Here is a 14,401-nt window from a genome sequence, read left to right as displayed (position 1 = left end):
GCCTGCTTTGTAGCACTTCTTAGCACCCTACAAACTGCAGGGTGTACACTGGTACACTGCATCATCTGTGTGAAAGGCATTTTCAAAGCTAGTTATATGTCTCTTCAGTACAGGTTGCACAGTAATAAATGAGTATTTGTAAATAATTTTGATAAGGAAACATTAACTTTGAATGAAAATTAAGCAAAATGTTACCCATCTTCTAAAAATGAGTGCCCTTCTTATTATATGACATGTGTTACAAAAATGCCATTTCATTATATTTTGATTTTCATTAAAATTTTGTAGAAGCCAGGCAGTGCACACCTTTAATCCCAGCACTTGGGAGGCAGTGGTAGGTGGATTACTGGGAGTTTGAGATCAACCTGGGACTACATAGTGAATTTCAGGTCAGCTTGGGCTAGAGAGTGAGACCCTACCTCAAATAACCAAAAAAAAAAAAAAAAAGTTTTTTTTTGATAGAAATGTTCTCTCTCTTAAGTACCTAAATAATATATCTAACTTGGTCTTTTGGTCTATAAAATCTAAAATATTTATTATCTAGTTCTTCCCCCCTCCCTTTTTTTTTTTTTTTTGGTTTTTCGAGGTAAGGTTTCACTCTAGCCCAGGCTGACCTGGAATTCACTATGGAATCTCAGGGTGGCCTCGAACTCACAGCGATCCTCCTACCTCTGCCTCCAAAGTGCTGGGATTAAAGGCGTGCGCCACCACGCCCGGCTTTATTATCTAGTTCTTTATAGACACAGTTCGGTGTTGACCCCTGTCACAGATCAGAACAGAACAGTGAATAATAGAAATCATCAATAGACCCACACAAGTAGGTACAGACAATGTGGTCTCTAAAAAGTTAACAATGTTAACAAAAGTTGGTTATCTGTAGGCAACAAAATGAGCTTCAACCTATACCTCACACTATCATAAAAAATTAACTCAAGGTGAATCATAGACAATACAAAATGCAAAGCTATAAAAGTTAGTAGAATATAAGAAGAAAATCCGGGCTGGAGAGTGTAACTCAGCAATAGAGTACTTGCCTAGCATGCCTGAGGTCTTGGGTTTAGTGCCCTCCCCCCCACCGCACATAAAGAAAGAAAAGGAAGGAGGAAAGGAGAAAGTAAAGGAAAGAAATTTTTGTGATGTCAGATTGAGAAAAGTTTAAAGATATAATACCAAAAGTATGAAAAAAAACCCAGATTATTTAGACTTCATCAAAATTAAAAATGTTAGCCGGGCGTGGTGGCGCACACCTTTAATCCCAGCACTTGGGGGGCATACGTAGGAGGATCACTGTGAGTTCAAGGCCACCCTGAGAATATATAGTTCAGCCTGGACCAGAGTGAGACCCTACCTCGAAAAACAAAACAAAACAAAACAAAACAAAACAAAACAAAACAAAACAAAACAAAAAAATGTTGGGGTTGAAGAGATGGCTTAGTAGTTGCTTAGTAGATGCTGGCCGGCAAAGCTTAATGACCTAGGTTTGATTCCCCAGTACCCACATAAAGCCAGATGCCCAAAGTGGTGCATAGATCTGCAGTTCATTTGCAGCATGTGGAGGCCCTGGCATGTCCCACTTTTTGCCTCCCTTTAAATAAATTTTAAAAATTTAAAATGTTGGGCTGGAGATGTGTACCTCAGTGAGAGGATGCTTATCTAACACACACAGTGCTGCAGGTTCAAAACACAAGTATGCATACACACATATGAGCACGTGCAGGCTTTTAACATAAAAACAGTTGTTCTGCTGATGATAGTGAAGTCAAGACAGGTGAGGAGAAAAATCGTTTGCCAAGTACATTTTATTCCATAAGAGATTTTGTATCTAGAATATACAAAGAGCTTTCATAGCTTAAAAAAAAACAATGAAAAAGAAATCAAATACATCAGTGAAAACAAAAATAGGTATATGAAGTACTTAACTAAAGATACATGGGCTGTTGTAATAGTGGTATGACTGGACTGGTATGGAGACAACCAATTGCTTTCTGACTGAATTTTAGGCCTACTCCATTGGAGGGGATTCATGCCTGGTACTATAAACCTAGCCAAAATTCTATGGCTGGGAAGGTCACAGCCCCTGGGGGTAGGGAAATGGAAAGCTACTACTGTTGTGGCTAAATATACTATGCCCATAAAATTGTTATTCCCATAGATTAGTGCTGCTCTTACTTTTGGTCAGAGAAGCTTGTTTTTGCAGATGGTGGTGACTCATGACTACTACGGAGACTCAAAACTTGTCTAAGTGCTGAGAACAGAGCATAGCTGCAGGCTCACCATTAAATGAAACATCTCTATGAAGCCTTCTAAGGCTCATAGGAAAATGTAAAAGAGGTAGCAGAAAAAGCACAAGTGCTAATAGGTGGGGAGGTGGTTTAGAATGCTGCCTTCAGGACACAAAATGACTTGCATTCATGACCTCACAGCAGTTGTTAACTGTACATATTGGGTCCATTAACATGTTGTCATGGATGATGAAGGATTAAAAAAAAAACAAACAAAAACAAGCTAGTTAGAAGGAAGGGATCAGTGGAATTGGTATAGGGGACAAAATAAGGTAATGGGGGCTGGAGAGATGGCTTAGCAGTTAAGGCATTTGCCTGCAAAGTCAAAGGACCCAAGTTCAATTCACTGGAACTCATACAAACCAGATGCACAAGTGGCACATGTGTCTGGAGTTTGTTTGCAGTGGCCAGATGCCCTGGAGCACCCATTCTCTCTTTTTCTTCCTCTTTCTTTCTCAAATAAATAAATAGAAATAAATAAATAAAAATGAAGAAAACCATAAACTTAAAAAAAGGTAATATGGGGCTGGAGAGATGGCTTAGTGGCTAAGCACTTGCCTGTGGAGCCTAAGAACCCCGCTTCAAGGCTTGATTCCCCAGTACCCGTGTAAGCCAGATGCACAAGGGGCACATGCATCTGGAGTTCATCTGCAGTGGCTGGAGGCCCTGACGCGCCTATTCTCTATCTATCAGCCTCTCTCTCTCTGCCCTGTCGCTCTCAAATAAATAAAAATAAGAAAAAATTTTTAAAAAAGGTAATATGAGGGGATTATGAACAAAACATCATGTACATGTATGACAATTGTCAATAAGCTTAAAAAGATATGTGGAGTATATATATACATATGAAAGACTAAAGATCATTTGTCATATGGAAATGCCACTCTTACTGCCACAACAAGGTATCACTATGCACTGACTAGCATGATTAAAACAAAAATGAAATTACAGTAGAAGGGGCTAGTGAGCACACAGAACAATTGTGGGAAGTTGTATGATTCGGGCACTTTGGGAAACAGTTTGGCAGTTTCTTACAAAGTTAAACATCAACTTGCTTTTGTGCTTAATCTCATTCTTAGGTATTTACCAAAGATAATGAAAACTTCTGTTTTATACTAAAACTAGTTTCCAAAGATTTATAGACAAAAACTGGTAATATTCCAAATGTGTGGTGGTAATTACACAACTGCTCACATCTGTCAAAACTCATAAAACTGTATACCAGAAAGGTAGATTTTTACTATATGTAAATTAAGCTTCAATAAACCTGACTTATAAGACAGTTTTGGCTAGACAGAAAACTGGACTTTGGAAGGGGGAACAAGACGTAAAGGACTGCTTAAAGAGCTGCTGTGGACATGTTGAGATCTGATTAGAATCTGGGTTAGGAAACGGATTCACATAAGGGCAGGTAGACGAAAGAATGATTGAACTCTGGAGAGAACAAGAGACCCTGAGATTTAGGGCTTATGCATTCCAGTGATGTGTGGGGTCCTTTACTGAGTCCGACAACCAACACTACAACACTACACAACTCGTGTGGGATGGTTATCAATCCAAATTTTGTGAGCATGCCGATAATAGAGTAGGCAGAGCTGATTTTAGGAGCTTGGAACACAGAAGAGAAGTCTTCAGTTTCATCTGTTTAGGAATTACTATCAGAGAAATACCTAGGCTAAGAAGAAAATATAAAGCATTACAGAGACTGGAGCTAGGGAGGAGCTCTTGGTGGGGTACCAGCAAGAAGAACCCAGCTACATTTTGGCCACCGACCCCCCACCCCCACCCCAGCAAGTGACCATGTGAAAAGACAGAAACCAGAGAAGGGAATGTCACTGAATAAGGGAGTAGACAACCATGCTGAGAATTAGTGGAAAATGAGGTGGAGTTATAAGGATGGAATGAATCTAGACTGCAGCCAATTGAAGAACAGGTGGCAAAAAAATGGTGGATAACTTCTTGAAATTTTTAAGTGGGAAATTAAAGAATGAAAGAACTGAGAGAAAGAATTTCTTCATTTTAAGATAGGAAAGGGTTGGAGAGATGGCTCTATAGTTAAGGTATTTGCCTTAACATCTTGAGTTCCATTCCTCAGTAACCTCAAAGCAGCGCATGTGTCTGGAGTTTGTCTGCAGTGGCTAGAGGCTCTGGTGTGCCCATTCTCTTCCTCTCCCTCCCTCCCTTCCCCATCTCTCTTCCTGTCTCTTTCTTCTCTCTCTGCTTGCAAATGAAATGAAAGAATAATTTAAAAAATGATAGGAGAAAGTAAATAATATTGAATGATAATGTTGGGGGAACATAAAAAGAGGGAGAGGCTGGAAAGACAGGAAAAAAGGGGATAATTACAAATTCTAGAACGCTAAAACTGTGTGAAGGCCCTAGTTCAGTCCTTTTATCTTATTGACAAGGGACTTGAAGCCCTAAAGAGGAAATGACTTTCCTAAGTTTACACAGCAAATAAGAGACCCAGAGTTGAAACTTCAGGGTATAGCTTGTCCTCTGTATGTTTTGTTTTATTTCATTTTATTTATTGTTTTTTTCAAGGTAGGGTCTCACTCTAGCCTAGGCTGACCTGGAATTCACTATGTAGTCTCAGGCTGGCCTTGAACTCATGGCGATCCTCCTATCTCTGCCTCCCAAGTGCTGGGACTAAAGGTTTGTGCCACTACGCCCAGCTTATTTTAATTTTGCTATTTTTTCTTTCCTTAGTTACTTCTTTTGTTTACTATAGACTAAGTGGAGAAATTCAGAAAGCATAAGTAAAACAGAAATTTTGTATTATTCAAAAGTCATTTCTATAAACAGTTTGAGGCAGTTCCTGCCAGTCATCAAGAATTTATTTTAATCTACCCTATTGGGCTAAAGAGATTGCTAAGTGGTTAGAGGAGTTTGCTTGCAAACCCTGATGGCCTGGGTTCAGTTTCCCAGTACCCACATAAAGCCAGATGCACAAAGTGGAGCATCTGTCTATAGTTTGTTTGCTGTGGTGGCTCTGGCATTCCCATGCTCTCTCTCTCAAATAAATAAAATATATTTAAAAAAACCCTACCCTATGTACATTGCACTATATGGCACTGAATAATGAAGATATCACGTGCCAATATCTTGTTGACTGTTATCCTACCCCTACCAAGATATGTTTTGTTCTTTGTAAATAGTATAGCATGTTTTCTTTTTCCAAGATTAATATATATGAAAAATAATTCCCCACTTTAAGCATAAGAATAAACTCAGTCAAAAGACAGCTACTGCGTTGATGAGCAGATATCACATTATCAGCAAAATTGCCAAATGAGATTCATTAAGAACACAATTAGCTTATGTCAGTATTGTGTGCAACAGAAACCCATCTTGGAATTGCCTTTCCTTTTCAAGTTCTATGTACATCTGTATTCATGTTATCATAAAACTAAGAGATGAACTGAGCATGCACCTTTAGCAAGCACCAGATGGAGCTGCTGTCTAAGCCACAAAACCTGAACTTTGAAGACTTTATTTGAAACACTAATTATGTTTGGAGACAAAGATGTGCAGTTAAAGGCACTGCCACAACCATATCCACTTGCAGCAGGCTCTTGGAAGAAGAAGTGGTGCCACATGCAGGTCTGTCCAAAGAGCAATCCTTCGACTTTACTGCCTGTGGGGAATGACTTCAATGACAATGGATGCTACCTAGCAGCTTTACCTGCTCAACAATGATACTCCCCAAACAGAAAGTTCTAGCTACCAAAGCTATGCCTACAAAATAAGAAATGTCTCTCTGCTGATGTCTACATACCTGCCAGAACAGGTCTGATTCAGAGCACCCAAATGAAATGTTTGGTTAAAGAAAAACTCATTTGCTTCCATAGACCTTATAATCTTAAAGCAAATCCCCACATGAAATGGTCTTTGTGAGAGTTTAGTGGCTGAAGCTGTCCCCAGAAGCTACCCATGATCCCATGATCTAGAAACCCATTTCATGTCTGACAGTGTTCAGGACCAAACCCTTCCAACTTCAGATAAAGCTATTCAAGAGTAGCTGATTTCACCTCAAATTGTGACAGCCTCTTAAGAACCTGCCTTTGACTTTTTTTGCTGCTGCACAATGATATTTAGTTTGCTTTAGTCCAACAGTTTCACGCAGATTTGGTATAAAACAACCAAGAGATTTCAATCTTGAAATAAACTGGTCAGCAAGAAGAGCTAGAGTTCCTAAAGATGGATATAAGTCCTGCCTGTGAAGATGGGCTGTGTAGGTGGTCTATTAGATACCATACAGAGAGCATTCCCTAAAGGCACCCAGAGAAAAATCTGTTAGTGATAAAGGAGAATGGGGAATGGATTGTTAAGCTCCTTCCCCAGTCTTGTAACTCCCCAAGGCCATTAGTTTCTCTATTAAAGCTGTCATATTTCCATGGTGGCAGAGTCAAGAATCCTCATTGCTGTACATGGACGTTTAAGGACACACATTGGCGAGCTATTGTCCAGATGTCATCCCACATAGCAGTCAATCTCCAGGATGCCACAGTAAATATATATCTAAGGGAAGGTTCTCATTTGGCTTATGTAATGGAACATGTGGCTCACTTACATATATATATTTTTTTAAAGTAAAGGAAAATGTGACAAGTATCCCATGTCATTGTTCTCCACCTTTCCTTCTTCCGCAGTGAGAACTGCTGACCTGGCACCACTACCAGTTGCCAAAACCTTCAGCACATGGCTGACAGGGAGGGGAGAGGAAGTGAGAGCAAAGCTGTAGGAAGAGGCTTCCTAGGAGATAAAACACAGCTTTCATTCTGCACACAAGCAGAAATGCTAGGGGAGGTAAGATCTTAAGACATAAGGTTCTCTTATCTAAAGAACAAACCCAAGTGAAGGCTGCCTTGTTCTGAAAACTTAACGGACACCCCCTTGCAAGAGAGGAGCAGCCCAAGCCCTCCCATGTGTTCTGACCATGGGTTTGCTGTAATAATTACTGGTCCTGTCAGAGGTAGTCATCTCGGGGCAAGAACAGTCCTACAGCAAGTGTGCCATAGCCCAGCAGCGCTGCTCAGTTCCCACTCAGTTTTTTTTTTTTTTTTTTTTTTTTATTTGAGAGTGACAGACACAGAGAGAAAGACAGAGAGAGAATGGGCACGCCAGGGCTTCCAGCCTCTGCAAACGAACTCCAGACGCGTGCGCCCCCTTGTGCATCTGGCTAATGTGGGACCTGGGGAACCGAGCCTCGAACCGGGGTCCTTAGGCTTCACAGGCAAGCGCTTAACCGCTAAGCCATCTCTCCAGCCCCCAGCTCAGTTTTTAAGGTTAAGCTCACTAAGGAACCGGCATTACTCCTGATTAGAAGTTGGTAAGGATTAGAAGTTTTAAGATTGAAGTTCCAGAATGTCCTCTAAGCCCTTGAAGCTATGTATCAGAGAAGTTAAAATATTATTGAATAGTAACCCAGAACTCCATAATCTTCCACAGTTTTCGTTTCTTCACACTCTGTTTCCTTCTTCTAATGCTGTTTTGGTTGGCAAAATTATTTATCCTTCATATTCCAGTTCAAGTTTACTCTGTGCTGAAGCTTTTCAGACTACGTAAGAAACATTATTATACTCTTGCACTGCACTGTAATTATCTAAGTCCTAGGAAGACAGGGCCATGTCATTTTTATTTTGGCATCTCTTGAATTGCTTGAAAAAAAAATACCCACTAGATATAAGAACACGCTCTATGAATTCTAGTAAGTACCAGAAACTATTTGAGACACTTTACCCATGAAGACTAATTATTTTTTTTAAAATTCCTGTGATATACACAGTATTACTTAGCCTACTTTTATGAGTAATAAACTGGGACTTGCCCAAGGCCACTTAACTAATAAATGACAGAAACAGGATAGCTGAATGCATGTAATACAGAAATAGTGCAAGTCAGCTATCCATGACAACTGGAAGCTAGTTTAGACATACGCATTGCCATTCTAAAGGTCTGTCAGCAGCAACAGCACGGTCCACCATTGTGGAGTTTGACAACAAATGAAAAAGTACTAAAAAGTAGGCATACTCACACCTTCCCAGAACAGGTATAAATTGATGGGCACATATTTAGCTCACGGGCTACCCCCACGTTATGCTTCTGAGTGTGCAGGGAGTGGATATTATGTGGCAAATGAAACATGATCCTGCATCCTGCCCAGCCCAAGTCAGAGCCCCCTGACTGAGGGGTGTACCGAAGTGCTGAAGTAGAGAGAGAAGCTGCCTTGCTTGGCCCCTAATTCTCCACTGCTCCCAACCTCAAAGCCAACTGTCAAGTGAAGAAAGCTGGGCTGAATGCTAATTAGAGAGTCACAGTTATTTGAGAAGAAAGGTTACCTCTAGATTAAATAAAAAGGAGTAAGAAAGAGAAGAGAAAGGAATAAAGAGAAGGAGGAAAATGAAATCAGGAAGGAAAATATGAAAAGTCAATTATTCTATGAAAAAAAATCTCACTTACATGTTTATAGCAACATAATCAGAGAGAAAGCAATGTCATTGTGACTGCCATTTCTGGAGGCATCATTATCCAGAGACTTGTGCCTTAAGTAAGAAGTATTACTTTTCCAATTAAACTAAATTTTACTTTCCTTAGCTATAAAAGAGTTAAGCAATACATAGTATAAAATATTTATAATTTAGGCTTTTAAAGACAAGAGATATTTCTGAATGAATGAAAGAAAGTCTGAGTTATATAATACTTTGAAGAAACACAGATTTACTGATTTTGCTTAAATGGAAGTACAATAACAAGCTAGCCTTTTCTGGTGGAGGAATATACAGGACCTGTCTGAATATATACGTATATATGTAAGAATTATTTTTTATAATTGATACAATTAATAGTAGCTTTAAAATGCATTAAGAGAATATTTCAGGGCTGGATAGATGGCTTAGTGATTAAGGCACTTGCCTGCAAAGTCTAAGGACCCAGATTCGATTCCCCAGTATCCATGTAAAGCCAGACACACAAAGTAGCGCATACATTTGGAGTTTATTTGCAGTGGCTAGAGGCCCTGGTATGCACATTCGCTCGCTCTCACTCGCTCGTAAATAAATAAATGAATGAAAATTTTTTTTTAAAAGAATATTTCAAAAGCCTATGGCTTGGAAGATCATACGCCCTAAGGGGGAAACTACTAGTGTTGTCTGGCTAAATTCATATATTATATCCACCAAACTGCCCTCTAAATACTTATGTTTATGCCCATAATTGATGCTATTCTCACTTTTGGTTAGAGAAACTTCTCTTTTCAGATGGTGGTAATCACTGGGGTGACTCAAAACTAACCAAAGTGCTGGGAACAAGTGACAGTGGAGTGTTCACCACTAAGTGAGACATCTCTACCACACCCTTCAAAGCTTAGGGGCCATTGTGGAAGAGGTGGCAGAAAGAGAACGTAAGAGCTAACGGAAGGGTAGGAGTGCTCTGCAGAACTCTTCCAGACACAGTGTCCTCGATATTCACGACCTCACAATGACTAACACTACCTACACAAGGTCTGTATAATAGGCGGGGGAACATGATGACACCAAAATTGAAGACAGACTAGCTGGGAAGAAAAATGATTCAGAGTGTGTGTGTGTGTATGTGGGGAGAGGATTCCAGAAGGGAAGGAGGAAGGGTGTTGGGAGAGGAATGATAATGGTATTTTGTTTATTTGTACAGAAGTTTTCAATAAACAGCTAAAAAACCAGAGGGGAGTGTTGAGGAAGTGGCTCAGTGGTTTTTGCCTTGCCTAACATACATGATGCCCTAGGTTTGATCAAAATCAAAACAAAATGACTCTTTCTAACATCTCTGTGATCTTGTCTACTCTCAAACATTAGAGGTGAAATGATTTTGCAGTCTCAGGCTCCTTTCTGCTGACGCTCCAGACTTTGGTGTCTAGCTGAGTAGTAGACCTCTCCACAGAGAACTAATTATCTTTCATCCAAAACATGTTCAGTCCCCTGCCCCCACAGTCACATGGGTCCTGTATTTTATTGTTATTGTTTTTTGTATGAAATACTGAGAGAATGAAAATTTTAAAAGCTCAACTCTATTTTCTTCATAAACCACTGACGTCCCTTTGTTTATATAATACACTTAAGCTCTTTACAATAAACTATAACAAATGTTCATCATAACACTATTTTTCTGTGCATGTGTGTGTATATATACAGTATGTGTGTGTGCAGAAGTGTGCACCCTGTGCATGGGCCTCTAGAGGCCAGAGGAGAACGTCAGGTACCCTTCTCTATTGCTTATCAGTGTATTTCCTTGAGACAGAGTCATCTACTGAACCCAGAGCTGCCATTTTCAGTCAGACTGACAGAACTCCGAGCACCAACAATTTTCCTATCTCTACTCCCCACAGGACTGGGATTACAGGCATGTATGGCCATGCTGTCTGTGTGTGTGCACACACACACGTGTGTAAGGGAATCAAGCCTTCTCAGATTCTCCCACTTGCATGGCAGGCACTCTTACCCACGGAGCTATCTCGCTAACCTCTATCTTTCCATTTCTGAAAAAGCAAGTCCACTCATGTAACAACTGTTGAGAATTGTACAGACCCAGTCAAATGTCAGTTCCCTGTGAAGGCTCACATCCTTTCTCAGAATTAACTGTTCATTTCTCCAGCTATCTAATGCATGGGATTTTTGGCTGTTTGTATGCTCCCTTCCTCATTAATCTTAATTCCTTGAAGGTGGGAGACATTTCTCACTCATCTTTGGCACTGTGTGTTTCTTTAGCAGATAAATAAATGCTGCTTTGCTATCTGCTTTCACAGATCAAACTAACTTAGAAGGCAGAAGCATTCACACAAATGGAAGTGAAAAGTCAATACCTGACAGCAAAGAGGGAGAAAGGAAAATGAAAAACCCAACTTAAGAACTCAAAAAAGCATTTCAGCTTTGAGTAGACAGCTCTATGTTCCTTAAAGGCATAACTATATTGTAGAAGAGCATTGGTTGATGTTGACACTAACAATAGCAAGATAAAAAATGTTAAATTGCTGGGTGTGGTGGCGCATGCCTTTAATCCCAGCACTGGGAAGGCAGAGGTAGGAGGAATGCCGTAAGTTCAAGGCCACCCTGAGACTCCCTAGTGAATACCAGGTCAGCCTGGGCTACAGTGAGACCCTACCTCAAAAAACCAAAAATAAAAAAAAGTTAAATTATGATGAGTGCCCCATGTTTAACAAAAACAAAAATATATTTTGAAACACTTTCATATAAATACCTTTATTATTTAAATATAAATTATTTACATTTAAATAAAATAAATTTTTGTTAAAATTTAAATAAAATTTATTTGGTTGTAAAAATACTCATTACAGCAAATCTAGTATATAGGACAAAAACATCCCAAATCATACTCTGCACAAAAGAAATCATGTCATGGCAGCACCAAATGACTATTCTAGTTAAAATGTCTTAATTTTTTTTTTTCGAGGCAAGCCCAACAGACTGCCCCCTTGTTTTTCTCATGTGACAACTAGAGAGGGGGAGAGAGAGAGAATTGGTATGTCAGGGCCTCTAGCCACTGCAATCAAACTCTCCTTGTGCACATGGATGACCTTGCACGCTTGCATCATTGTGTGTCCAGCTCAAAAATGTTTTAATTCTTAAAGATCTCAAACGTAGCTATCCAGAAAATTTGGCTAAGTGGAGCTCAATTTCTCAAGATACACAGAGAGTCAAGATTTTACTATGTCAACATAAACTTATTCACTTAATTTTCCTTTTTAATATGTGACTGAGCTGGGGAGGAGATGAGGTAGTAGGGGAGCAACAACAACGAAAAGATAAAGAAAAGAAGGCAGGAGATGAAGAAAGAGAAGTTCAGAATAAACCAAAATGTGGGCGGGCAGTCAAGGAAAATGAGGGGAAACTCAAAAGGGAAAGGCTACTACAGGTACAGATACATTCATAAAAAGGACAGCTCTTCTTTCATTTCCCCTCTCTTGACTTCCTTTGTTCTAATTGACTTCAGGCTGGTGTGTGTCCCCTTAGATGCAAGCTGAATTCCAATGAAGTCCTCCTACACGAACACTTTATACCAACACAATCCAGCTAAAATGGTTTTAATTGGTGTGCACCATTCCCTGCAATTTCAACATTTTAAAAATGAATAGTCTCACTAAGTACCAGATGGTGACATGTACTAATTAATCAGGACTATTCAATGAATGAGCGTATTAAAATGAATGCACCTATTAGACATGTGTTGCCGGTGCTTCATCCTGAGGAAGCACCCTGGAATCTGCGCCCACGAAGGCATAGATTTACTGTGCATGGCTCACAAGTGTCTCGGGCAATTATTTGCAGCAGCAATACCATCAGTCTTGTGTTTCCCTCTGGATCACTCGATATTTCATGTTAAGCAGCCAAGAGCCCTGCTATCCTCTCTAATCTGTTTAACCTTCGTAAGGAAAAGCCAGCTAAACATGGGGGCTACAGTTTTTCTGCTACAGAGAAGCTCTTACAATCTCATCAAGGATGCTTTTTAAAGGGACAGGTCAAATAGAGCTCTGAATACTACTTTCCTCTAGTGAAGGCTGTGAGGGGTTGGTACACTGCTTGCTAACTGAAGGGTTGGATTAACAAAGCATAATGGAATCCAGGTGTTCCTCAGACACTGTTAGCATTGGGCAGAAATGTACAACCTATTGAGAGATTTCAAATACTACTAGGACTTAAGAAATACTAAAATGTTATTTGTTTTCTCATACTCACCAGACTATTTTATATTCTTGGATCACTACAATTTCAAACCAATTCTAGTAGCAGAAAATTGCCCAAATCTCTGTAGGTTTACAGGAAATAATGCTTTTGGATTTGCCTAAATGCAATGAAAATCAGGTGGCAGATCAGGAAAGGAGGCAGCAAGGGAAAACATGGAGGAAGGAGAAGAAAGGAGAGCTGTGAGGCAAGCCTGCCTAGTGCACAGCAAACACTACCTCGTACTCATTTTCTCTCTCAGACAATAACAAAATGGGAGGCAAAATTTACTCCCTGAAAAGCCCACTGGAAGAAAAACCTAAACTAAGAAGACGACTAAATGTGTTATTTTTGGAGAACTGAAGGACTACAACAAAAAGTATGATTTAGGGGTACACCTTTAAAATGTACAATATATTTTGCCTTCTAAAAATAAACCTAGAAGGAAGAATTTTGAGAAACTGATGCATATTTGTAATGTATGGCAATGGTTATTACTTAAAATGAAAATATTATTAAAAAGAATCCTTAAAGCTGGGCATGGTGGCGCACTCCTTTAATCCCAGCACTCGGGAGGCAGTGGTAGGAGGATTGCCGTGAGTTCGAGGCCACCCTGAGACTCCATAGTTAATTCCAGGTCAGCCTGGACCAGAGTGAGAACCTACCTCAACAAAAAAGAATCCTTAGAAGAGGGTATGACAATAATAAAAACAACAAAAAGTGTAGTCACGGGGTTGGAGAGATTGCTCAGTGGTTACAGCACTTGCTTACAAAGCCTACCAACCTGGGTAATTCCCCAATACTCACATAAAGGCAGATGCACAAAGTGGCCCAGGCACCTGGAGTTCCTTTATAGTGGCCCTGACTGGCTCATTTTTTTCTCTCTCTCTCCCCCCCTCTCTCTGTGTGCAAATACATAAATAAAATATTTTTTAAAATGTGGTTAAAAGACCAGAATAACCTTCTTGGGGCAAAGGCCTTTTTTATTTTATTCTTTTCCTTAGGCTCTTGCTAAGTTCAGGAGGTAGAACTTAAACATTAATCAAACAGAACTTAATTAATTTCAACACAAAAGTAACAAAAACAAAACAAAAAACAGGCATTTTACTCAATAAATAATCTTGAAAATCTTTTTTAAAATTTCTATTAGTATGGTTTAATAAAATTTGTTACATTTTTAAAATTTTGGTCATGCTAAACTATTTGAGAAAGACAGAGAGAGAGAGAGAGAGAGAGAAAGAGAGAGAGAATGGGCACGACATTCTGCCACTGCCAAGGAACTCCAGGCTCATGTGCCACTGTGTGTGTCCAGCTATATGTGGATACTGGGGTACTGTGAACCCAGGCCATCAGACTTTACAAGCAAGTGCCTTTCACCACTGAACCATCTCTCCAGTTTTTCTAGAC

General features: G+C 39.7%; 1 protein-coding gene across 4 annotated transcripts in view; it reads right to left on the bottom strand.

The window, feature by feature from the left end:
• The window catches only part of Peak1 (pseudopodium enriched atypical kinase 1), a 286,254-nt gene that overhangs the window by 76,548 nt on the left and 195,305 nt on the right, over window positions 1-14,401 (bottom strand). The window lies entirely within an intron of this gene.

The sequence above is a fragment of the Jaculus jaculus genome, chromosome 10 (assembly GCF_020740685.1).
Source record: "Jaculus jaculus isolate mJacJac1 chromosome 10, mJacJac1.mat.Y.cur, whole genome shotgun sequence".
NCBI lineage: Eukaryota > Metazoa > Chordata > Mammalia > Rodentia > Dipodidae > Jaculus > Jaculus jaculus.
The sequence above is the reverse complement of the archived record's forward strand: the minus strand, read 5'-3'. Positions and strand labels throughout refer to the sequence as shown.